The following is a 27,579-nucleotide window of genomic DNA, read 5'->3' as shown; positions in this document are numbered from 1 at the left end:
GACTTCCCTCTAGGCCAACATCATAGGCTTCCTTTAAAAGCATCTGGTGCTGGCCATTGTTGGACATAGTATACTGGACTAGGCAGACCACGATCTGATCCTGTTTGGCAATTTCCATGTTTCTCTCATTTTATTTTTTTCTCTGCCACTTATAAAAAGTCATGTGAAATATATTCATGTTTAAAAATAAAACATTTCCCTGCTGTAAGTGAATCTAGAAAATGGTGAGGCTCAACAATGGTCTTCTATCTGGTATTTGAAAATACTTGAATCTTACACGCTCACACATTAAAAATGAAACAGTAAACTTTGGTACTTACTTTTGAACTTGGGAAACAATCAGATCCTCACTCTGGTACTCAAAGCAGGAAGAAAGCTCTACCACAAGGGTTTTATCCTCAGGGCACATGCGATGAAAAAACATAAGCAAGTGAAGAGATGATGCAACACTAAAACAGCATATTGGCACTTAAGTGTATCCGTCCCTCCCCTTACCCACAGGTTTAATGGTCCTCTCGTCTGCACCAGGTGAAGGAGACTTGAACGACACTGAAAGAAAATGTGGTCGGGGCATATGAACTCCAACACAAGCTTTCCCAACAACCCTTCACCTCAACTGTGGTAGAGGTCAAGAGATGCTTTTTCTCTTGAATGACAATCATTTAAATCAAACTGTACAGCTGCCTCCACACTACCCCAGACTCAGGTCTTCTCAAAGTAAGGAAACTATCAACTTACTTCCTGGAGAAAATCACCCACATCTGTGATGTCTTTGCCAGTATGCAGCATGGATGAGTATTACAACGCCTCTTCACTGAACAAAACCCTTTCACATAGCAAGAATCTTGAGAAACAAAGAAATCCAAATCACCATCCATGATTCAGATTCATACTCTTTATGGCTAGTGAAACATATGCCTGCTGACTGATGGTCAGCTTCATCTTTGACCAAGGAAACTTACCCTTCACCCTTAAGTATGCAACAGCACATAACAGTCTGACCAATTTTCAAGAAACTATTTCTTGACCCAACAGACCTCACAAGCTACCTTTCACCAATTGGTTAATTCTCTTTTCCCCATTGTTCTTAAAGAGGGAAAGAAACTAGCTTGGTGAAAGACCATCTCCGAATACACTTATTCACCATGAATATTCTGAACATCTCCATTCTGGTTTCAGCCAGTTAATGGAACAGAAACAGTGAAAGTGGCATTGATGTATGAACTTCTCTTGTCCATACATGAAGAAGGACATCCACATATGCTTCTGGATCTGACGGAAGTATAGAACATCACAGACCATGGTTACATACTGTCCCATTTTAGAAAAGTTAATGGATTAGGGGGTTAATGGAAAAAGTGCTGAAATGGTTCCAATCTTTTCTTTTGCAATGTCCTTTCATGCCCAGACCTTGCAATACTGAAGACAGTGGGCAGAAAATCAGACCCACAGAGCACTGATGACCGCTACCACCACAATAACTACCTGTGGAGTCTCAGAAGGCTCAAGCCTCTCCTTTACAACAATTACATAGAGCTGTTTCTTATGTCATATTCCACTACAACAGTTCCGTTATAGTTATTCTTTAAAATTCACATGAAAAAATACCAGAAATATACAAAAACAGAGTGATTTATTATAAATGACTATAATGGGTAAAGTGAGACCAGTGTTTGGCCCCGTGACAATTCTAATGATATAGAAGTGCTGTTTAATTCTCACTGGCTAATAGCAGGGAAGAGTGAGCTTTAATTGGCATGGGAAGATTACTCAGATTAGTACTATACACAGTTCCTGGTTGATCTGCACTACACACTTCAGAGCTATAGCTTGCCATTGATTTTCTTCAAGATTCCCATTTATTTCAATGTGAGTTTTGGAAAGGAAGCATAGCAGGGCATGTTTTTATTTTGAACTGTGTATAACTGTGCCAATGCTGACTTTTATTTTACACACACACACACACACACACACACTGAGCAATTAAGGAAATGTTGTCAGTAGCATTACAGTTCAGTGGAGGAAAAAGAACTAGGACTATAAAACTGAAGACACTAGGCAGTATCCCATGCTATTACACTAGGTCACAATTCACATGATGGAAAGATGATCGAATGTACTACCAAATGAAGGATGGATGATCAACAACTGCAAGTGAACTTGGTCAGACACTGCAGTACTCACAGAATGTATTAGGGATTCCTCTAATTAGACAAGGAAGGAGAGGATGCACTGCCTATTGTTTTCAAAATAGACTAGAATACACAATGCAACATGTCTGCTAGGTTGAGGATAGAACTTCTGCCAGCCACATCTGAAATGCAGTAACAAAACCGATAATGTTTGTAAAACAGTTGAAAAATTATTTCTGGAACTCTTACTCTAAATATTAATATTTTTACAGCTTCTTATCTTAGTGAGCAGAACAAAGCTAGTTTCTCATGACTGACAGGTCAGGTCCTGTTTCCTAAGTTGCAAAAACAGTGCGGAAAAAACAAATGTTGGAAGGATAAACCCAGCTAAGATAGTGAAGATAGTCCAAACAGTTGCACATATAGTTTCACTCCAGCACGAGAGTTAGGAAAAAGCTCAATTTTTATTTGCTTGTAAACACAAAGTTCATTTCTTTTACTAGATTCTTAAATGTTTTCTTGTTCTCTTGATCTGTGTCAAGATTCCTTCAACCCAACATTTCACATTACCCCCAAACCATTCATGTTTTATAATGTGAGTGCAATAGAAAGTATCTCAGGTGGTAAGTCAGACTGGCAGCTCAATAGCATCCTTGAGTTCTCCTTATAGTGCTGCCACTGTTTTTTGTTTTCCCTTCCTCTTCAGGCTTAACAAGCACCTTAATGTTCTCATCACTTCCCTTTTAACTTTCAGAAGAGTTAAAATTTTTCATCCAGAAGATAATTAGGATGGAATGTTTCTAGTATGCAAAACCTTGCCAATAGGTATGCTGCTGTAAGTACTTCAGCATTTAAAATATTTAAAATATGAAAAACCTGAAAAGTTACAGAAAAGCCTTTAAATATCCCCAATTATCTTACACTGCTTAAACATCCTTGTGGCAATTAAATGTGATTCCATGCTGATGTCTGCATCACCTAGAGAACCACTTCCCGTCTCTTTCCAAGAAAGGCAAGGCTGTAGAACAAATGCAGTAGAAAACTGAAATAAGGGCTTGTCTACGCTACAGAACCTTTAGTAGAATACCTATGCCAGTAAAGCCCCCTAACTCTTTCTGTCAGCACAGCTAAACCACCTCCCTAAGCAACATTTTCTAAACTGATGGAAGCATTCTTCTGTCAGCATAGCTGCATCCATGCTGGGGATGTTGCCGGCATAGTTATATTGGCTGGGGGAATGATTTCTCTCCCCGCCCTTCTAGTCAGCATAGCTATGCCTTCATAACTTCATAGAGAATTTGTACAGCAGTCTAAGCCTGAGTGCTCCATCATCCTTCCTATTTTGAGAAATACAATGGTTTCCCTCTCCTCGTATTTTGTCCAAAACACCAAGTACCATCATAGCTGGTGAAAGTCTCAGACATTTTAAGAAAAACAAATTATCACACCTTCATGAACTTCACATGGATACCTCAAAGTTCAGTTTGAATTTCAGGCTTTGGCTTAGATTCAGGTTCTCTCTTACCAAAGTTAGTTTGTCTGTCCTAAACCCTCTGTGCGCTTCACAGAGTGCAGTATTTCCTTAGTATGTGATAAGAGGGAATCTTCTTCAGTCCTCCATTATTGTACATCTGATACATATTCTTTTTCTCTGTTTCACCAAGCCAAACAAATAAATTCAGCTCATGATTGGTCTATGATCATTTTATGAGTCTTTAATTTGTTCTTTTTAAGAAGATTTCCATGGAATAGTTTTGGTGTCTAATTCTAATTTGGTGTCTGTATTGGTCACATGAACAATTCTGTAGTGGTTAATGTGAGAACCAAAGACTAGTTAGGAGGAGCTCATCAGGCTTTAGGTGGACTGGCTTGCAAGCCACATTGCTATTTTAAGAAGTATTACTGTCTTTTTATAAAATTTGATTAAAACTACTTAACAATAAAATCAAGACAACATATCACCAAAGCTAAGCTGCTATTAAAAATATTTAACCTCAGGTAAACCAATACAGCTATCAAATCAACAAAGTACTCTCAATATTGGATTAGAGTTAAATATACTAAAAATAGCCAATCTTCAAAAATTCTAAAAAGAGGATTTTAAGGAAGTGAAGTGATTGTCCATTTGCCATAAATCCCAACTAAATATTTCTCCCAGTTAATCAAATCTATATTTTGAACGGTTAAATCTTTTAAGTGTCTAAACCACAACCTCAGAACCCTAGATTTCCATTCTTATGTGGTGGGTAACTCTTTCTTCTTCATCCTCCATCCCTTCCCACTTCTTCCCCTCCTCCCCCCAGTCCATAGCAATTATCGTTCAGACTTTTGCAGAACTCTCTTGATAAAAAGTAGTCTGACAACTCTTATTTACCAGAAGTTACAGGTGACAACCTCAAGTCTTTTAAACACAGAACACTTATCACACTCTGCGTAATTTTAGGAAAAAATATTTAGGGCTGGTTACCTGGGGAACTTTTCCGTCAGGCCCCTTACTCACCTGGTCTTTATGGAAATGCTTACACACACACACAAATTGGCACACAGCTAGACTCTCACTTGCACATGATAAAAAAAAAAGATAAATAGACTGGGAGATCACCCACTGTCAAGGTTCCTTCCCCACGCTGAACTCTAGGGTACAGATGTGGGGACCTGCATGAAAGACCCCCTAAGCTTATTCTTACCAGTTTAGGTTAAAACTTCCCCAAGGTACAAACTGTGCCTTTTCCTTGAACCCTATGCGGCCACCACCAAGCATGTTAAACAAAGAACAGGGAAAGAGCTCACTTGGAGATGTCTTCCCCCCAAAATATCCTCCCAAGCCCTACACCCCCTTTCCTGGGGAAGGCTTGATAAAAATCCTCACCAATTTGTACAGGTGAACACAGACCCAAACCCTTGGATCTTAAGAACAATGAAAAAGCAATCAGGTTCTTCAAAGAAGAATTTTAATTAAAGAAAAGGTAAAAGAATCACCTCTGTAAAATCAGGATGGTAAATACCTTACAGTTAGGTAATCAGATTCAAAACATAGAGAATCCCTCTAGGCAAAACCTTAAGTTACAAAAAGACACAAAAACAGGAATATACATTCCATTCAGCACAGCCTATTTTACCAGCCATTAAACAAAAGGAAATCTAACGCATTTCTAGCTAGATTACTTACGAACTTTTTACAGGAGTTCTGAGTCTGCATTCCTGATCTGTTCCTGGCAAAAGCATCACACAGACAGACCCTTTGTCGTCCCCCCTCCCCCAGCTTTGAAAGTATCTTGTCTCCTCATTGGTCATTTTGGTCAGGTGCCAGCGAGGTTATCCTAGCTTCTTAACCCTTTACAGGTGAAAGGGTTTTGCTTCTGGCCAGGAGGGATTTAAAGGTGGTTACCCTTCCCTTTATATTTATGACACCCACCCTATATAAACATGAGATAAAAATAGTTATTCTTCCCTTTTGTGGGTTGTTGACTCAAAAGGCTAGACCTCTTACCCTTACCCTAGATTCTTATAGCTTGCAAATGTCACTTACTCTGACTTGTGGAGTCTTCCTTCAAGGGCTTGGAACAAATCAAATATGATGCCTACCTTAGAACCATGCAACCTGGTCCAATCAGGTTTAAATTAGGTCATTCTGAGTTAGTCTTAATCTGGAAAAGTTTTGTATACCTCAGAGATTAAGTCTGTGACTCCCCCAAAGTATCAAAATTCTGGACACGTGAGACCACTTTTGCAGAAGCTAGCATGGTCTGATCTAGGTGAAAGAGTCTTGAGATGACATTTTGTCACCACTTTACAGAAAGTTCAATTCAAAAATATGAAATTAGCTAATTGCTAGGGTTCTTTTTCCATAATCAGTTATGCAACATTAATCCATCTGCAACATTAAAAATGAATAGGAATTTATGACTCATGGCATTATTCTTCTTGCAAAAAAAAAAAAAAAAAAAAAAAAAAAAAAAGACAATTTGCAGTAATTCTTCTATTTTGGAACTGGGCTATAAGACAAACAACTTATCTTCCAGAAACTTCATCTTGATAAAGAAAACAATATTTTAAGGCCGTCAAGATGAAATCCATTTGAGATACAAAATTTTACAAGTTTTTAATAAAGGTCTGTATTTCCATAAATACTTTCACACTAATATTTTGACTGGACGTATTTGGTAGATTACATGGTATATGTCTACTCCCTGACTGCATGAGAACTCCTTGGTATGGGGTTCTCCAGTGCAAACAAGCACTATGACTTTCAAGTTCACTGTGAATATTCTCCAATATTTGCTTAATATTTGCTGTTTCTATGAAAACTCCCTCCAGTAAAACTATTCACTAGAACATTCACAGAAACTGAAGCCAATTATTTTTAAATTAAAATCAAAAGCCACAGTATAGGACCTATAGGATAGGATAAGAAGCAATGGGCTTAAATTGCAGCAAGGCAGTTTAGGTAGGACATTAGGAAAAACTTCCTGTCAGTATGGTTATGTACTGGATTAAATTGCCTAGGGAGGTTGTGGAATCTCTGTCATTGGAGATTTTTAAGAGCAGGTTGTCAGGGATGGTCTAGTTAATATGTAGTCCTGCCTTGAGTGCAAGGGACTAGATTAGAAGACCTCTCAAAGTCCCTTTCAGTCCTATGATTCTATGAAATCTTCTCTCCATCTTTAATCTTACAAGAACTTTTGAAAGCTTCTCCCACAACTTGAACCATAGTAAGCTGGTTTGGGAAGTGTAAAAGGGCATTAAAGTGATTGTAAATATAATTAAAGGCCCCCTTTCTGCACCGGAACTGTATACAGGACCTTTCGTGCAAATGAGACTATGGCCCAGTCTATGCATCTCTGTTTAGAGTTTGTATACAAAAAAATCTAATTGTTATCTGAGGGTCACATGCATATATGGAAGGGAAAAAAAAAGTTATTGGTCTCATTTCAAAGTGCAAATAGGTAAGTTACTATATAATTGGAATCTCAGTCCTTCCTTCCACCATCAGAAATTGCTAAGGACATGAACAAGGCTCCGTCATACCTGCCTATCCTAGCCTGTTCTTCACATGTCCACTATATTGTTAAGTCTTATTATAGAAAAATACAGCAAATCCACTAGATGTCCACGTTGGAGGATATACATGTTAAAGAATAAAGAATAAAATAACTTTGTTCATTAATATGAATTCTGAGAAAAGCCCAAGGTAATTCTCTTTACAAAAAGCATATGCTAAGAGTCCCTGGGCATCCCCATCAGCACTCCCACTCCAAAGGTTTAAGTTCATCAAGCTTTGGATGTTTGGAATCACTGAGAACATTGCAAAATTGTTTTTTGAAGAGTGGGATTGTATTTTATATGATGACCACATGATTATATACAAAATACAATCCCAAAGAAGAGATTGGTCACTTATAAATTCAATACCACTGTGTATCATTCCTTCAGAATAAACCTCAATGAGTGATGGGTTTGTTGATAATATACTAGGGTTCACACAACTCAGACATTTCTGAACATTTTCCTGTTCAGGTGGGGAGGAAGATACCTAATTAGATTAAAGTTCATAGTAATTAGATTAAGAAAACATACATACATTGATTTCAAATTTTTCCCCCTATCACAGGCAGCTTTATGAACAAACACCACATCTCACATAAAAATGTGCACATTTTGCTTTCAAGATTCGTTATATTTTCTGCTAAATTTATCCAAAAGTATTTTGGTTTCAGCAGAGCTGGAAGAAATAATTGTTTCCTCTAGATAGGTCTATGCTGCATTTTGTATTACTCTTTCCTCAGGCACAGTCCTTTTAATCCAGGAATATCTGGTTTTGGAACTTGTGAATTCAAGTCTTATCTGGTTTTACACTTCCAAGTATCCACAAGGAAAATGCATTGCTTAATTGGTCTTATAGGTCACAACTGCTCAGAAGAAAAGCTAGCATTATTAAAGCTTGTTTTCGGAGGGTTAAGAATCACCTTGAATACTGTCTAGGCATTTAAGTGGAAGAAACTCAGTCTTTCCCTCCCCCACTGCTTAAATCTCACCAAAGCACTGAGATTGTGGGATAAAGTAACAGTACCAATTTAATGAAGTAGTTTTTAGAGTGTGCATCAATTCCTATAATAATTTCCCCTAAACATTTGATTCACTGTCCATAATTATTCTTGATGTCAGTTGGCACAATCAGTGTGACTAATATCATTCCTTATTATGTTGCTTCAATAAAAGCTTTGATGTGATCTTGCATAAATTACGGTGAACCACAAATTTTCTTTGACATTTATTACAAAAAGTGCACATTGCTTCAAAATCATGAAAGTCAGCTTGATTCTTTCTTCATGAGACAAAAAACCCTCACAAACTGATTTAGCTCTTGTTATGTCTCCCTCTCCCTCCCACACCTTCCAAAAAGCTTCTGCCAAAATTGAAATATGTTGGACTTTTTGAATGTAGTGCTTAGAAGTTTACAGCGTTTAGAACATAGTAAATACTATATTGATGATTAGTGATGCACCCCAGCATTTAGCTTACTGAATTCATTATATACCAACACACTGAAGCAGAAAAGAGGATTATTTTAGAGATCAAAAATGCCTGATGATATTCCCTTCAAACTCTATTCCTTATTCGCTAGCATCAGTGCACAGACATTTACTCCAAAATACATGCTGGAGTTATTTCCTTCAGGGATAATATCCAAAGTAAACGCAAGACATACAAAATCTGGATTCAGCAAGTGTGCTGTTGGTGTGGCTCCTTAGATTTATTAGTCCTACCTTAAACTGGCAACTGGGAGGCTTTTTTAAAAACAGTTCACCATTATGATTGTATAGGAAATATCCATAAAACCAAGAGAAACTTTCAGGAGAGTACAAAACATTTTAAATGAGGCCACTCTTCTTACGCAGATGTCTCAAATCACTATCCACACAACAGTATGTGTACCTAGTTCAAAATAATCACTATTGTAGTCCTTTGTCAAATATAGATTGGCTGGGGTATTTACACAATAATAGTAAGACACCCTGAGACCAGAGTGATAGCATGATATAAAGAAACTAGATAGCTTACTTAATTAAAAAGAAAAAGAGGCTGTTTTATACAACAAATTCATTAAGTATTATTGAAAGTGAGCAACATGCTTAATGGAAGGGACCCTGTGTCATTGGGAGTCACCAGATGGTATATGACAGGTAGTTTTACAAGCTCTTTTTAATAAAGTTTTAAAGATTTTAGAGAAATACTTATTGCTAATTGTGATGTAGTTCTTTGTGGAAGCTCAGCATGTCACCAGTAAAGCTTAGTCTTCAGCACACACAAAGTCTGTCTGCAATCATTCTGTCTGCAATATTGCAGAAATTATGAAAACCACTATTCATATTTCTGTTTAGCCAAAGCCCCACATCTCTGAGAAATGAGAAAATAAAGATTGCCAGGCAGACAACTTGTGTGCCTAACAAATAAGTAGCACAAATACTGTGCACTAGGTTAAAACTCTCCAGAAATCTCAAATGTGTTGTAAACAGCTTGCAATGGTCATTTTTTCTGACTCTTGGAGTGTGGGGTGGGGGTGGGAAATCAGGAAAGGAGAATGCATCAACTGCTAATCTTAAATCCCTTCTCATCTCCACTACAAAATGTTCCCTCTGCCACCCCAAGCTTTTTACTACGTGCACAGTGAGACAACCTCTGCTGTGTTAGTATTGCTCAGGGGTTGTGGGATGAAGGACAATGAATTCAAATGTATGACTGTTAACTAAAACAAAGACAGATGCCAAGCCTACTATCAAAGTGAAGTTTGGGAAGGCCTCACTTAAGTCAGTCACAACACACAACTAAGCAAACTTCACACATCACAAAATAATATCCAGATTTTGGACCTGATTAAGGTAAAGCTGCCCTCCTTTCATGACCATCAGCTCTTTTGAGAAAAATGACATGTCAGTTTAGCTTAAAAACAAAAATGCTTTCAAATTAATGATTGTATGACAAAGTGGATTGTTAAACTGTCCTCCAAGTCATGCTATTTGATCATTAATTGTGTAAATATGGAAGAGAAGCATTAAGATTCACATTTCCCATTTTAACAAATGCTAGCCTGTCACAAATGTCAGTAATGTATGCACGGAGACATCAGAGAGTAAACACGGGAATACTGTAGCTCTAACAAAGGCCATTTCCCCACAGTATCCGCAAACAATCCACATTTACATTACCTTGTTTGAGAGAGCTTGAATGCAAGCTTTTATGCTCTGTCTGCCAAAGTTGCCTACAAATCTCCTAGAAAAGGGACTTGAACCTCAGTAATCTCTATCTCTCTTTGCTTACACAATATGCAGCTTGCTTTCTCTGCATGAGTAACAATTTTTTCCACACTATTCTTCAAGCCAAATATTTTGCTCATTACAGGAAGTGGTCTGTTGTGCACAGTATGTTTACAAATATACTTCAGCGCAGCTGGTAGCCACATTGGTAAATCTTTATCTCAGTGTAACAAAAGAGACCAGAACAAACAGGTTGTGCATCAGAACTTTGTATTTAAACAATGAGGTAATTAACCATTGGAGCAATTTATCATAGAATCAGAACTGGAAGGGACCCTGAGAGGTCAGCTAGTCCAGTCCCCTCCCTCAAGGCAGGACTAAGTATTATCTAGACCAGTTGTTCTCAAACTAGGGCTATCGCTTGTTCAAGGAAAGCCCCTGGTGGGCCGGGCCTGTTTGTTTACCTGCTGCATCCGCAGGTTTGGCCGATTGCAGCTCCCACTGGCCGTGGTTCACTGCTCCAGGCCAATGGGGGGCTGCGGGAAGTGGTGCGGGCCGAGGGACGTGCTGGCCGCCCTTCCTGCAGCCCCCATTGGCCTGGAGCGGCGAACCGTGGTCAGTGGGAGCTGCGATCAGCCGAACCTGCAGATGGGGCAGGTAAACAAACCGGCCCGGCCCGCCAGGGGCTTTCCCTGAACAAGTGGCAGCCCTATTTTGAGAACTACTGATCTAGACCATCCCTGACAGGTGTTTCTCCAACCTGTTCTTAAACATCCCCAGTGATGGAAATTCCACAACCTCCCTAGGCAATTTATTCCAGTGCTTCACCACTCTGATAGCTAGGAAGTTTTTCCTAATGTACAACTGAAACCTCCCTGGTTGCAGTTTAAGCCCATTGCTTCTTGTCCTATCCTCAGAGGTTAAGAAGAACAATTCTTCTCCCTCTTCCTTGTAACAACCTTTTATGTACTTGAAAATGGTTATCATGTCCCCTCTCAGTGTTCTCTTTTTCAGACTAAACAAACCCAAGTTTTTCAGTCTTCCCTCATAGGTCATGTTTTCTAGACCTTTAATCATTTTTGTTGCTCTTCTCTGGACTTTCTCCAATTTGTCCACATCTTTCCTGAAATGTGCTGCCCAGAACTGGACACAATACTCCAGCTGAGGCCTAATCAGCCCGGAGGAGAGCAGAAGAATTACTTCTCATGTCTTGCTTACAACACTCCTGCTAATACATCCCAGAATGATGTTTGCTTTTTTTGTAACAGTGTTACACAGTTGACTCAAATTTAGCTTGTGATCCACTATGACCCCCAGATCCCTTTCTGCAGTACTTCTTCCTAGGCAGTCATTTCCCATTTTGTAGGTATATAACTGATTGTTCCTTCCTAAAGTGGAGTACTTTGCATTTGTCCTTATTGATTTTCATCCTATTTACTTCAGACCATTTCTCCAGTTTGTCCAGATCATTTTGAATTATAATCCTATCCTCCAAAGCACTTGCAACCCCTCCCAGCCCGGTATCATCCGCAAACTTTATAAGTGTACTGTCTATGCCATTATCTAAATCATTGATGAAGATATTGAACAGAACCGGACCAAGAATTGATCCCTGTGGGATCCCACTCGTTATGCCCTTCCAGCATGACTGTGAATCAATGATAACTAATCTGTAGGAATGATTTTCCAACCAGTTATGCACTTACCTTATAGTAGCTCCATCTAGGTTGCATTTCCCTAGTTTGTTTATGAGAAGGTCATGTGAGACAGTATCAAAAGCCTTACTAAAGTTAAGATATACCATATCTACTGCTTCCCCCCATCCACAAGGCTTGTTACCCTGTCAAAGAAAGCTATCAGGTTGCTTTTACACAATTTGTTCTTGACAAATCCATGCTGTTACTTATCACCTCATTATCTCTTGAGAATCGATTTCTTAATTATTAGCTCCATTATCTTTCTGGGTACAGAAGTTAAGCTGCCTGGTCTATAATTCCCCAGGTTGTTCTTATTTCCCTTTTTATAGATGGGCACTATATTTGCATTTTCCCGTCTTCCATGACTTTTCAAAGATAGTTGCTAATGGCTCAGATATCTCCTCAGTCCTTGAGTATTCTAGGATGCATTTCATCAGGCCCTGATGATTTGAAGATATCTTAATTGTCTAAGTAATTTTTTACTTGTTTTTTCCCTATTTTAGGCTCTGATCCTACCTCATTTTCACTGGCATTCACTATATTAGACGTCTAATCGCCACCAATCTTCTTGGTGAAAACTGAAAAAAAGAAGTCATTAAGCACCTCTGCCATTTCCACATTTTCTCTTATTGTCTTTCCCCCCTCATTGAGTAATGGGCCTACTCTGTCCTTGGTCTTCCTCTTGTTTTTAATGTATTTGTAGAATGTTTACTTGTTGTTCCTAGCTAGTTTGATCTCGTTTTGTGCCTTCGCCTTTCTAATTTTGTCTCTACATACTTGTGTTATTTGTTTATATTCATCCTTTTTAATTGGACAGAGTTTCCACTTTTTGTAGGACTCTTTTTTGAGTTTTAGATCATTGAAGATCTCCTGGTTAAGCCAGGGTGGTCTCTTGACCACCAAGAGTTGTGGTAGATTTGCCATCACAGGAAATTTTAAAATCAAGATTGGATGTTTTTCTAAAAGATATGCTCTCATTCAAACAGGAATTAATTCAGGGAAGTCCTATGGCATGTGTTATATAGTATGTCACAGTAATCCGTTCCGACTTTATAATCTATGCAGCAGAATGCTATATAGAATAATGCAGCAGAAGATGTTGTGTGAGCATCCCTACATAAGTAATTTCTTATTCACTAAACTCAAACAATATGGTGTGGTCCAGTGTTTAGAACACATGCCAGACCCAAGAGACCTGGCTCTGCCACTGACACGCTGTGTACCAGCTTGCTTGGATAAGTCACAACCTTTCTGTAAAATGGGAATTATTAATTATCTAATTTATAAACATGTTGTGACACTTAAAAAGGTAATGTTTGTAAAGTACATTGAGATCCTTAGGTGAAAGACGGTATACAAGTTCAACACAATATCAGTAGTCAAGTCACTTTTCATCAATAATGGTCCTTTTAGCCTGAAACCCTGCTTTGGCTGGCATCACTGAAACCTGGCTGTATGATATGGTAGGCATACTATTGGCCTACCTTGTTCTCCTTCCTTCTCTCCCTCCCAATATTCTGGTTCCATTGGGGGTGGGAGGGTTAGTGCTCTAAGTGATGTGTAACAACTAGTCATCTGGTCAGCTGGAGAGGAGGGCTTGCCTTTCCTGAGGGGTGTCCATGGAGAAAAATCAAGGTAGGTGAGGGGAGAATGTACAGCAGGAAAAAGGATGGGACTGTCAGTAATGCTGTTGAAGAGTTTGTGGTAAGTATTATATATTGTAGTAACTAAGCACTTAGGGCCTGATCCAAGTCCCATTGAAGTCACTGAAAATCTTTGCTTTTATTTCAATGAGTTTTGGGTCAGAACCTCAGAGAGCAACAAGGAGAGCCCTAACCAGGCTGGAGAGAAGAGCGAAAGCAGCACTGTACCTCATTTTCAGATTAAGCTTTCTAGGGGTTCTTCCGTGAAAAAGTAAAGGTTTGAATCCTCAAGCATATTGAACTCCTCACTTAAGCATCTTTTTCAGGAGAATTTAAAGTGACTAGAAAAGTTAAGTGTATTTGGGTGTGGGTGTAAGGGAAGGGATAGCTGGGGCAGCATGTAAACATAAAAGCACAACAGATCTAGGAAATATTTGATCCAGCGCCAGCCAAGAAGATCTAATAAAAACAAAAATGACTGTGGAATGCTCCTTGGGAAATTACATAGGCTAAAAAATGAGTATTCTCAAAATAAAAGCAAAATAAAAGCACTTACAACATAAAAGCCTACCATTCAAGACAAGAACTGTACGCTCTTTCTCCCTTGCTTTCCAATTTTCTCCAAAATCAGTGTCACAAGGTTAACATTTAGTGTTAGTAAACCTTATGACAATCTGTTTGGATAAGCACCAAGAATTAACAGACAAAGACGATGTTCATTTGGAGATTCCAAACTCAAGTCAAGACATTATCGTCACTCCTCAGGTGCTTCTCTATCCCCAACCACAACAAACTCTGAGATCTCTCTGCTGAACAATACTTTGGAAACTAAACAGTTATATTAATGTTTTCTTTAGCACCTTAATACCTGAACACCAAGAATCATACTGCAATATTTGCTATATTTAGAATATATTTCACAATGAAGTATTTATACCCTACTAATATACAGATTTTTTTTTTATTATAATAAATGGCACATGGTTTTCTGAAAGGTGTGTTTACAACAGGCAGTCTGTGTCCTGGCACATGCTGCCACAAACAGGGAAAGGAAAGAACATGATAAAATGATGAAGAAGGCTTTTTGTAAAGTTCTCTCTAAACTTTATTTCTTTATGTTCTCTTTTGAAGTTTTGCCTGAATAAGGACAGCAGAATTTGGCCCATAAAAATATTACAGTTGCTATGCTGGATCAGACATTTTGTCTAAATAGTCCAATAACTTTTTGTTCTATATGGCATTCCATGCTTAATTTGGAACTGAACTAGAGTCTCAAAACACAACTTGCAAGTAAAAAATAAAACTTTTTTTTTGAAAGTGAAAGACAATATTGTTTCTGACATTCCATATTTTTTAAGTTAGATTGTTAAGATGCCTTGTAATCCCACAGAGACCACTAATATACACAGCAATACCATTATCTGCTGATTCAAGGGAAGATTAAAAAAACAACAACAGCAACAAGAAAACTGACACTCATAATGAATGTAGCAGGATTTCACAATACAGTAGCTGAGGGAATAATTCTTTCCTAACACTTAGGTTCTATCATTTTACAATCTACAGAATGAGACCATTCATTTTATACTTTTGGTCTTATCTTGAATAGCTAACATTATTAATGGCCATAAAGTTAACTAGGTTTTTTTTATAATTCAGCTATAGTACTTCTGAGGCAATTAATCCTTAAATTTGAGTAGGTGCTGTGTAAGGAAGAGCTTCCTTTTGATTGATTAAATTTTTCCACCCTTTACTGTTAAATTTGTAGCTCTTTCCTCCTCCCTCACCCCCATATAAAACAATACCTTACATTTATATAGTGCCTTTTATCCTGAAGGATACCAAAATACTTTTCCTGTGCTTAAGTGTACCACGTGAGTAGTCCTACTGTAGTTATAGGAGCCAATGGGAGTACTGTGCATGCAAGGAATACAGAATTATGCCTAAAAGTGTTTGAAATTGGTACATTAACCAATGCATGTCTTAAGTGGTTAATACACCGGGAAAAGTAAGAGCATATTTTCTCCACCATTTTCTAAGGCTTTAAGACGGGAGATTCAGGATATGTCTACCTATCAGAAAAAGATCCACAGCAGTGAGTCTCAGTGACTGGGTCCACTCATCTGGACTCGCGTTACAGGGCTAAAAATAGCAGCATAGACATCCGGGCTCAGGTTTTAGCTAGGTTCTGAAACATGGTGAGCAGGGTGGGTCTCAGAACCCAGGTTTCAGTGTGAGCCCAAACATCTACACTGTAATTTTTAGCCCTGTAGTGCTGACTAAGTCAACTGACCCACCCAGGCTTTGATACTCACAGCTGAGAGTCTTTTTTTTTTTTTTTGCTGGTAGACATACCTTGATTGTGTTATGGATCCCTGTGTTAAGGATTTCTGCAGTATGAGTGCCAGATACGGTAAGGGTTCTACTAGCAAAAACACATAGTATGTAATGTAATTATACTTAATCTGGTTACTTAGCCCACAGATACCCCTCCTGCATACCAAAATAATTTATGGCCATATTTTCGGAGATACAAGCAACTGCAGCTCCCACTGAAGTAATGAGAACGGTGGGTGCTCTATACCAGTGTTTCTCAACTTTTTTTGATATCAGGGACTGGCTTGCTGCCTTCCTAAACTGTGTCAGGGAGATCTCAAGGGCTGGCCACTGAGAAACACTGCTCTGTACCACTGAAAGTTTAGAGAATACCTACCTTTATGTTGATTTCCATTCCTATTTAAAATAATTGAGAGAACTATTGCCAAATGGTATACATTAAACTTTAAATATTTTATATGCAACTTTCCTTTCCTCTACTAACTGTATATTTCTATCAAAGTAATAAAGTTTGGCAAATCTGTTCTTTAGTGGGTATTGGATCACATCCATAAAGTCAATGGGAGGCTTTCCATTGACTTCAATGGGCCATTGTTTAGACTATATATAAAGCTCATATTGCTTGTTGCTCATAGTTCTATTACTCTGTCAATATTTGGTTGTTTATTTTACTTGGATAGGAGGACAGATAAAATTACAATCATTCTGCTTTCTGTTTTTAGGAGCAAAGAGGTAGGAAATTTTCAAAACTCCTATTGACTTCCATAGAGATTTCCTTGCGGTAAGGTACAGGATTTGAGCCATACGGTGGGATTTTGGCTGTATTGAAGTCAAAGAATTTTTTTGCCATTGACTTCAGTGCGGCCAGAATTTCACCCATAGTATTTTGGGTCATTATTGTACAATGCTACAGTAGGTAATGGAAATTTGTTGGTCAAAACAGCAAACACATGTGGGCTTATATGTATGTAAAGGAAACCTAAATATATTTTCAGCTGAATATAATTATCTCTAGTAGGGAAAATGGACAACCCACCTCTTTGCACCAGTGACATTCAGATCAAAAATTGATCTCCCGTTTGTTTCTGCTAATTGTGACAATGAAAAACACCCATACTGGCAAATTCACACAAAGAATGTTTCTTTTTATTAAAAGAGAATTGTCACTTTTATACTATACATATTTTAAATGCATCTCAGTCGTGACTGGTCAATGCCTGCCACTTATTTCATTACACCCAAACTAGACTGGTGACACACTCTCTTGGAGTAATATCTCTTCAGTGTTTTGTGTGTATTACCATGCTTGTGTTAAGGGGCCGCCTTGTTAGGGTTTTTGTTATTTTTTAAAATCCTTTTGGGGACAGGACTTAGGGAACAACAGTTTTGATTTATGGAAGGCAGTTGACCAGTCTACCTCAATGAACAGGAGAGATATTTTCCCTCATCTTTTGTATCAAGGGATATAAAAATATGCAACCTAAATAAATAATAGCTTTGATGTCCAATAAAGTTCCAAAGGTTTTTTTGTTTTTGGAAGTGTCAGTGAACAATCAGATAACTATTAAATATAACTAATGCCTTTAATTATTAACAGTGAGAGCTGGATCGATAGGCTATTAATAATGGCAGACTATGTACTGCAGTTAATTTCTAAAAAGAGCTGCAACTCAAACAGAAGTCCAATTCATGGTGAGAAGCAAATGAGTCATCTTTACTATCTAAGCAGATAGCCAATGATTCATCTTTGACATCAATTCACCATAACTTATTAGTTGTTTACAAAGAATTGAGTGTCAAGTTTCAATATAACACATAAAAGACATGACTAATATAGAAAAGTGCGGGGAAGCAGGGTAGAAGTTAGGAGACCATTCATGTAGTCTTTAATTTGCTAATGGATGTGAATAGTTGAGTCCTTATTAAGCAACCACCTTTTTCATGTTGCCCTTTTCTATTCTAAGTCATGTCAGCATATGTGTACAAAGTGTGTGAACAGCATCTCATTTACAGGAAAAGTGAAATGCCTCACACACAATTAATTTACTGCCCTCTCAGTAAAGTTAACTTATGGTGAGGCAATAATTCTACTACTGGATAGATTAATTACAATGACTATTAGCACAATGAGTCTCAACATTAGCTAAGTCAGTCATTAACTAAGTTGTACATTTATAGAAGTGGACAAAAATCTGCATATCTTCCCTTAAAAACCAAATTTATTCATTCATATAGTAAACAAGAAGCGAAAGGCATTGCTATGGAAGACACAAAACAAACCAACCTCCCTTTTATAAGTGTTATGGCTAGAGGATACACTAATTGTCTTGGTGGGAAGAGATTGCTGTTTTTGTGAGTCTGTGGTTGTAACTGCAGCTCTACTATGTGTGTTGGGAATTATAACTATGGTGGTAACAGCTTTTTTCTCAGTGTAGTAGGTCACATCAGTTGTCTTCAGAAGACATGGAAAAATACCCAGATGGCAGATTTCAATTGCTGCTGCACTAGCTGGACCATTCTGGCAATGTGTTGACAGTGCAGCATTAATGTTGGAGCCAAGAGACAAGGACAGAGTACATACTTTCCCTCTAAACCATCAACACAAAAAGTCTTCCTGGGCAGCATAACTGAGTCATAGAGAGAAGAAAAGATGACAGCAGGAGAGACTGAAAAAAAAAAATAGATCCATCATGTTTTAAGTATTTAATCACTCAACTCTGGAATATGAAATATGGTCTCTTCACAGTTTAAGTGGTTACTACACCTGGATGCATTGTTATCTTTACCTGCTGTACTCTCAGAATGCATGAGTACTTTATCTGTGTTTCCCATCTTTTCTTCTACGTGTAACCCTTCTGCCTGTCAGAGTTGGCAGCAACAAGGGCCGAGTTCAGTATCTAGAGGTTCCATTCCAATCACACAATGCAAAACCAGCTCGAGCCCCCACCCAGTGACCTGGGACAAATATATACCACCCCCGCTGGGCGCCTCCAAGAGGCAATACTTCCCCTCTCGCAAGCACATAGTCTGAGCATAACAAAAAGCCTTTTAATAACAGAGAGAAACAATGTGGCATTATGTTGGGGGAAACACCACCAACAGGATTCATAACACAACCCATGAGCAAAAAACCCACCACAAGCAAATTGGGGCATGTTCTTTCCCTTTAGTTCTTGAGTCCAGCAACCCAAAAATCACCCGAAGTCCCAAAAGTCCAACAACCCAAAAGTCTCTGTCCCTGGTCAGGGCAGCCCCAGAGTTCAAAAGTTTATCTGCAGAGTTTTACCTCCCAACCTGGGTAGAGTTGGGGGGGGGGGGTTAAGGGGCACCTTACGTGGTCCAAAGCTGATGGCCCCACCTCTCCATGGGGCTCCACTCTGCCAGCTGCCCCATGGGCTGCTCTAAGCATCCAAACGAACTGCTCTGCTCCACCAGCCATCCCGCAAACTGCTCTGCTCCACAGCTGCTCTGCTCACCGTCCAGCAAACTGCTCCACCATATATCTTCAGGCTCCCCGACTACTTAACAAACACTCAGTGATTTCAGCTCTTAGTAAGTTTAGCTCTTTTGTGATTTCAGCTTGTAGTTGGGGAGCCTCAGTGCTAGTGCACCATTAGCCCAAAGTAAATTCAGCTCAGCAGCCTGTAACTAGACTCCTAATGGAATCAAAGTTAGCTCTGATATTCCACAGTGGAGAGAGGAGGAAGTGCAATTAGCATGTAAGGCCCTCACCAAGGGGCCCATGCCACCAAGTATTAATACCTGTGTCAAGGTTCCTCCCCCACTCTGAACTCTAGGGTACAGATGTGGGGACCTTCATGAAAACCTCCTAAGCTTACTTTTACCAGCTTAGGTTAAAACTTCCCCAAGGTACAAATTAATTTTATCCTTTGTCCTTGGAATATCCACTGCCACCACCAAACTCTAACTGGGTTTACTGGGAAACGTAGTTTGGACACGTCTTTCCCCCCAAAATCCTCCCAACCCTTGCACCCCACTTCCTGGGAAAGGTTTGGTAAAAATCCTCACCAATTTGCATAGGTGACCACAGACCCAAACCCTTGGATCTGAGAACAATGAAAAAGCATTCAGTTTTCTTACAAGAAGACATTTAATAGAAATAGAAGTAAATAGAAGGAAAGGAATCACCTCTGTAAAATCAGGATAGTAGATACCTTACAGGGTAATTAGATTCAAAACATAGAGAATCCCTCTAGGCAAAACCTTAAGTTACAAAAAAGACACACAGACAGAAATCGTCATTCTATTCAGCACAATTCTTTTCTCAGCCATTTAAAGAATCATAATCTAACACATACTGAGCTAGATTACTTACTAAAAATTCTAAGACTCCATTCCTGGTCTATCCCGGCAAAAGCAGCATAGAGACAGCCACAGACCCTTTGTTTCTCTCCCTCCTCCCAGCTTTTGAAAGTATCTTGTCTCCTCATTGGTCATTTTGGTCAGGTGCCAGCGAGGTTACCTTTAGCTTCTAACCCTTTACAGGTGAGAGGATTTTTCCTCTGGCCAGGAGGGATTTTAAAGGGGTTTACCCTTCCCTTTATATTTATGACAACCTGTCCCCCAGCCCCTCTCAATTCACAGAGTTTTGGAACCCATGTCCCTTGCCTAGCGAGTGCTACTTAGTTGATGGTGAGTCCCTCCATCATAACAAAAGGCCAGCTACAGTTCCATTGTCCTTGATTCCCATAATCAGGGTAATAACAATTTATTCTTCCTGCCCCAATAACAGAGACACTGGGGATCCCACAGCAGCCAAAGTGACCATTTGGGCAGCTATGGTCTCATTCTAGGTGGGGTGTGTGTGCCTATGCAAATGAGATCAGCCCCTGAAGTTCTTTTCCACAACTTGCCACACCTTACCACCAGATGTCAGGGTGGAGCTCATCCTGACTCTGCTTACATACATAAAATAAAGAATCCTTTTCAAACAGAAAGAACTTTAAAGGAGGTGGGGGGCAGAAGAGAGAGAATGTGCCAAAATATTAAGAAGAAACATGTAATTTTTGCTTTATTAGGCAGATTTTTCTTCAGACTCTCAGCTACCTACTTTCTTGCAACCAAGTGCAACCACCTTGTACTTTCATCTCATCAGTTCTTACAATGTAAGCAGTTAGGCTTTGTCAGCCTTTGGATGAGAGATCACAAAGGAAAGAAACTAGGTGCTTTAAGAAGTGGTGTTAGGTTGTTCAGCAGATGGCACTCTTCCTTCGAGTTATTATTTAAACCTATGCTCCTAGTCTGGTGTCTGAAGCATTTGTATTGCATATGATGCCAGCTTTAAGAGGAGTGGCACAAGAGCAAATGTGCACTTTGCTTTTGTGCTTCAAAATGCCCATGTTTAATTTGTTTATTTTTTCAAATAGATTAGATGAAAAATTGTCTCACCTTGGTACCCAGGCCCTTAGACAGATAGAATTATTCAAATGCTCTACCAGCAAAGAAGCTCTCTTTGCTTTATTGTTTATGATTATCAAATTGGCTGAAAAGATATAAAGTAGTCAAATTAGAGCTCAACTAGGAAGTATTCATGTTTTATAATCTCCATGGATTGACTAATCACTGGATAAATATTCATGCACATAACTACATGATGAACAAAAGTTAAATCTAGAGACATTTAGAGTGTAGTTTTTCCTGTTTTCAGTTTATTCTGGGCAAACATCAAAAACTTTAGCTTTATTGTTAACCTAAACTTTAGTAATTGTGACAGCAAATTTAACTCTTTGACAGATTAGCTCCAATTAAACATTCTAATAAGAAATTAGACCTACATAACTTATTTTTCATATCTATCTATAGCTTTACACCAGCTGAGGATCAGGGCCATAGAACTGAACCCTTACTTGAAAAATGAATTAGCTTCAAGGTCTCTGCCTTCGGCAAATCAAATTGTAGATTGCTTCTCCGCAGCTGACACAGATACTCTAGGCCTGATTTCAGATCAGAACTAACTTCAAGTGAGAGGGAGAGCTTAAGGACAGTACATGTCAGCCTAAAGATGAATGTTGCAGCAAATGATGAGCAGGAGTGAGAATAGAAGGTATAAAGACACCTTAACTGTAGTAATTACTAACATTCATGATATAACTGAATGGTAACTAATTAGCTCTTTTTAAATGCTCTAAAAAGGAGATTTTGCATTCACATCATCCCACTACTCCTGCTCTGTACTTTAGTAGTGATGCATAACTATACAAACCCAGTACAAGGCACTTGAAAAATAGCAATACACTAAATTGCCCTTATTGCAGCATTCAAAGTAGTCTACAGAAAACCCGAAGCAAACACCCTTGAAGTGTGGTGGTGTTGTAGGGGGTTCTGAAATCTGGAAATGGAAATCAATCTAAATGATACAAGTATGGTCTATTTCAATAAAGGACTGAACCAGCACCTGGAATAATTAAAAAAAACAAACGAACCTGGAAGTGGAGAGGTAAAGGGTAGCTTCTGGACCCTGATCCGTATTTTGCAGCTCAAGCCCATCTCTACCATTTAGAGTTTAAACATACCAACCAATAGATAATTGGCAGTTAATCTTTTCTGCTCCCACAGCATAATGGAACATTTATGTAGTAACCTTCAATTATGCAATATTAATCAGAAAACCATTTTATGCTTCCTGCAAAAACTAAAAGCATTTTAGCTACCTTTGGGCCTAATGGTAATTCTTATTGCCATTTGGAGAAACCAGCTGAAGCTACAGTACCATTAAGTGCCTTATTTCACAGACAAGTGATTGTCCTAGGCAATTAAGCACCTGCACTACATATCCTGTTGAGAGTCACTTCTTTGCCAAATGCATCTTTTACTGAGCAAACAACATGGTGAGAAATGAAAAACAGAAGACTTTTTCTGCTTGGAAACTGTTTCCAATCCTGCATTTTGTTCTTAATGACCTTTGATTTCACAACAGATTTTCACTTCTTACTACTGTGAATGAAGTATTGACAGCTGTCTCACAATGCCAGTTCTCTCTTCTATATACTGGTCCAAATTACTTTTGATTTTTTAATCTACAGTAGAGTTGACCGCAGTTCGGTTAAAAATGCACCATGAAGGGAAAGAGAAGGGTTGGGAGATATAAAGGTAACACCAGACATGAAATCAGGCAAATAGCATCCCAGAATACTTTTTCATGGGTAGAAATGTTACCCACAGGCGTTTCCTACACAAAATGTGTGAATCTCATAGAATAATTGCTCAGGAGTTCCAGAGGCTATCAGTGTAAAGACTATCTAATGTTATAGGCACCGCCTCAGTCACAGAGCTGCTAGCCATATGATCATAATGAGCCCTTCTGTCCTTAAACATTAACGACCAGCCGATTAACTATTTCTAGACTATGTTATGATAGGACAGGAGGAGGCTACATCTTTTAAGAATTAGGGAGAAGCAATGGCCCTGTCTGGAACTCTGGAAGAATACAGGAGAGCATATGGGAGAGGGTTGGTAAGTGGCCAATCTTGGCACTTTGCAGTGGATCTCAGTTAAATTGTGCTGCCCCAAGAACAAACCAGAGAACTAAGTTTGACTCAAAGCCTCAACTCAGTCTCTGACAGGTTTCAGAGTAGCAGCCGTGTTAGTCTGTATCCACAAAAAGAAAAGGAGGACTTGTGGCACCTTAGAGACTAATGAATTTATTTGAGCATAAGCTTTCGTGAGCTACAGCTCACTTCATCGGATGCATTCAGTGGAAAATACAGTGGGGAGATTTATATACACAGAGAACATGAAACAATGGGTGTTACCGTACACACTGTAACGAGAGTGATCAGGTAAGATGAGCTATTATCAGCAGGAGAGTGGGGGTGAGGGGGGGAACCTTTTGTAGTGATATTTCCAGCAGTTGACAAGCATTTCCAGCAGTTGACAAGAACGTCTGAGGAACAGTGGGGGGAGAGGGGAACAGTTTTACTTTGTCTAATGATCCATCCTCTCCCAGTCTTTATTCAAGCCTAAGTTAATTGTATCCAGTTTGCAAATTAATTTCAATTCAGCAGTCTCTCGTTGGAGTCTGTTTTTGAAGTTTTTTTGTTGAAGAATTGCCACTTTTAGGTATGTAACTGAGTGACCAAAGAGACTGAAGTGTTCTCCGACTGGTTTTTGAATGTTATAATTCTTGACGTCTGATTTGTGTCCACTGATTCTTTTACATAGAGACTGTCCAGTTTGGCCAATGTACATGGCAGAGGGGCATTGCTGGCACATGATGGCATATATCACATTGGTAGATGTGCAGGTGAACCAGACCACATGGAAACTGGTGGATAAAATGTTTGTACATGCATATAGAAGGGTAGACTCACCACTGGAATACCCCCTTCTGGCAGGGTGTGGCATAGCAGGCTCACCACTGGAATACCCCCTTCTGGCAGGGTGTGGCATAGCAGGCTATGTCCTCTGTAATAGACCTTGTGACCATTGCTCCAGGCCTGTTGAGGTCTGCTTCTTCTCTCAACTTAGCCCTCTGGCCAGATCATGATTAATCTCCACCTCTTCTGGAGTAACAAAAAGTACAACTAAAGTCCAAAAAACATCACAACAACCTCTTGTCTATTCTTCAGCCCGGCCTTAAGGCTCCAACTTCAGCAGTCCTTACACTGGATTTGCACACATCTTCCTTGGGTCTGGTTGCGGAACCCAGGCCCACCTTCTACACTGGGTTCTGGCCCTGGGACCCTGTATTAAGTAGGTAGGCCTGTTTCTTCTAATGTACTGCTGTTTCCCCAGGCCATTTCCATCTGAGTCCCTTATGCTGATTCCCTGCAGCCTGTGCTTAACACAGTCTCTCCTCTGGTTTCCAGGCCTCTGGTTTCTCCCTTAGGTTCTCCCACTTCCTTCTTTCTCTTCTGGGATGCTGACCCTTCAGAACTTCCTCTCTGTGCCTTACCCCCTTTCCAGGGCCCAACACAGGGATTAATTCCTTCCCTGTGACCTTCATCCATCTACTTTTCCAGAGAGCAGGAACTCCCTCTCTCCTGGGTTTCTGTATCCACCTTGCAGCTTCCACTTCTTTCATGAAGACAACCAAGCTCCCCCAGCTGGGCCTAACAACAAATCAAGGTTGACGCACCCTCTAGGTGCAGCAAGGTGGGCTAACTGAGCACTCAGACTCCTGTTAACCCCTTTGTTCACCTGTATGGGAGGTAGATTTTCCATCAGTGTGCAAATATGAAACTGTGAGTTAAAGTCTCATTGACTTCACAGCATGTGTTACATGGATGGAACATTTATTAAAATTAGATAAGGTCCCTAGTCATGAAGTTCACAACCAGAATCAGATCCATATGAAAATATTTCTAAAATCTGGGGGTCTTGGCTAACTTCAATCCAATAGAGAGGTGTGAGTGGTGAATTTTAGATTTGAACTTGCAATTGTTCAGCATTCAGGGAAGATTCAGATTTGATGTAAGGTTCAATCCCATCTATAGATAAAGTGTCTCTAAGATTTCCTTTTCTGGGCCCAGCAAACAAAAATACATTTAAGATGATGTTCCATTTCATTTTGTTTTTACTCTTTTGTTTAAACTCAGGGTTATAAATTAGTTTAAAAATAGTTTAACATAGAAGACTACTTCTCTAATTATAATGACCTTTCCTATTCTTTCAGAAAAAATTCTGTCAAACACATTTCATGTGATTTGCTTCATTATCTTTTCATTTAAATCATCTTCAATGAGACACCATTTAATTAGGTTTGTTGTGCAGGTACTGACAGTTACACTTCTGTATTCATTCCATGCACTTTCATTTGACTAACATAATAAATCTTATTCATGCCAACGGTACCATCTATTACAAAATAATAAAGCATCATCCAGTTAAATTCAGCTTTCAGAATGTTATAAGGGATTTTTGTTTCACACAATTATAAAACCCTTTATTAACAAACATTTTGGGTTGTTTGGCCATCCCAGTCATAAACAAAGATTTATTTGTCAGCATACGTTATAAATGCTACCTGCCAGGAAGTTATATTGTCATCTTCTTAGGTCATAAATACAATTTGGCTTTGTTACAGCTGCCTTTTTTTCTGTTATGAGTTTTAACAGCCACGAGAAAGAATAAAAATTGCTACAAGAAAGAACTTGTTAAATCTGTAGGTAAATATGTATGTCTGGGCATAACACCAATATTGTCAAAATACAAATTACATATCCAAAAGCAGAAGAGAACTTAAGAAATAATTTTGTCAATGATTCTTAAGGGGATCACTACAATAACATCTGTTCTTCCTTACTCTTTTCACAGCTTCTTAGAGATGAAGTTTGAAAATGCTTACCTTTACATATACATCTACTGTAAATTCATTTAAGTATGAAGGTCAGTATTAGTTAGCATCAGTCACTAACAATCAATATCAATTTAGCTACAACTATGTTAATTAGAGATGGAGTAGACCTTTACGCTAAGTAGCAATCTATATTATTGGATCAAAGAAAATCTGAACCTCAGGTTCTGTCACAGATAGGGAAAGTACAGAAGGTTAAATATGGAATTTATCTAATCTATATCATTATCATCATCCATGCCTAGTCTATTAAGGACTGTTGCAGCAGTCAAAGTAACCACAGTTGATGGTGTTGCACCAGGCGTCATGCAGTGAAGTTCCCAGATCCAGTTCACTCCTGCGAATCCACAAATCTCCTGGAGGGCCCTATAGGCAATGCCAGGTAGGGTCAGGGTGTGTCAAAGGAGACTTTGAGAGCATGGTATGCTGGGGTGTTTTTGTCCACCCTGGTGACGTACAATGCCACTTTTGTATACGATTGACTGAAGGAAGGTCAGTTCTCTGCTAGATTATGACATTTTGCCCAAAATCAAACCACTGTATACTCAGCATTGGCATGGATAGTGCATATGGAATGCCTCTAGCTCTCCACTTCTGCCTGTAAGATGGTCCAGGTTTCTGACATGTAAAGCCATACAGCCAATACACAGGTTTGACAGATCCTGAACTTTGCCTCAACTCAAAGACTTTTCTGCATCCATTAGCAAGACATGGATTTCATGCAGGAGGCAGCAAGACCTGTTTGTTGAAGAACACCTTGTTTGCTGTGACAGTTTGAACTCTGGATGCAGCCTATGTAGGTGAACTTGTCAACATTGACTTCGCCTGCACTGGGATTCTGGTGCCCAGCTGGGAGATTCTGCAACTTAGTCTAATTTATAGCATTCGTTCAAATCAGTGGGTGGCATCATGTTGATGGATATCACTGAAAGAAACATTCATGAGTTATATTGTGTGTCAGCTAATTCTGATTGGTGCTTCATTTTAGAGTAGTTCAATAGCATAAGGGATGCCTCTGACTGAAAAGTAGGCTGTATTGGGGGAAGGCTCTCAAGCAGTACATGTTGCAACTGAAACTGGAACTATACTTAACTGGGTGATAGACTAGGGAATAATTAGATCATTGGGACTAACATATGCATGTGGTAAACACAAAGGAAATCTCATATTTTCAAAGTTCCATGGTGTAGAAAGGAAGGC

General features: G+C 39.0%; 1 long non-coding RNA gene across 2 annotated transcripts in view; it reads right to left on the bottom strand.

Annotated features, from left to right (window-relative positions):
• LOC122465589 overlaps positions 1–22,605 on the bottom strand; it is a 71,852-nt gene extending 49,247 nt beyond the window's left edge. The window contains exons 1-3 of one of the 2 annotated variants that reach the window (XR_006290532.1): positions 22,508–22,605; positions 739–844; positions 321–397 (exon numbers count right to left, since the gene is read on the bottom strand). This is a non-coding gene — a long non-coding RNA (uncharacterized LOC122465589). Of the gene's footprint in view, positions 1–320; positions 398–738; positions 845–20,400; positions 20,467–22,507 lie in introns of those variants that run through there. The other variant, XR_006290533.1, reaches the window with a different exon arrangement.
• Positions 22,606–27,579: the final 4,974 nt, after the last annotated feature.

The sequence above is a fragment of the Chelonia mydas genome, chromosome 4 (genome assembly GCF_015237465.2).
Source record: "Chelonia mydas isolate rCheMyd1 chromosome 4, rCheMyd1.pri.v2, whole genome shotgun sequence".
NCBI lineage: Eukaryota > Metazoa > Chordata > Testudines > Cheloniidae > Chelonia > Chelonia mydas.
The sequence above is the reverse complement of the archived record's forward strand: the minus strand, read 5'-3'. Positions and strand labels throughout refer to the sequence as shown.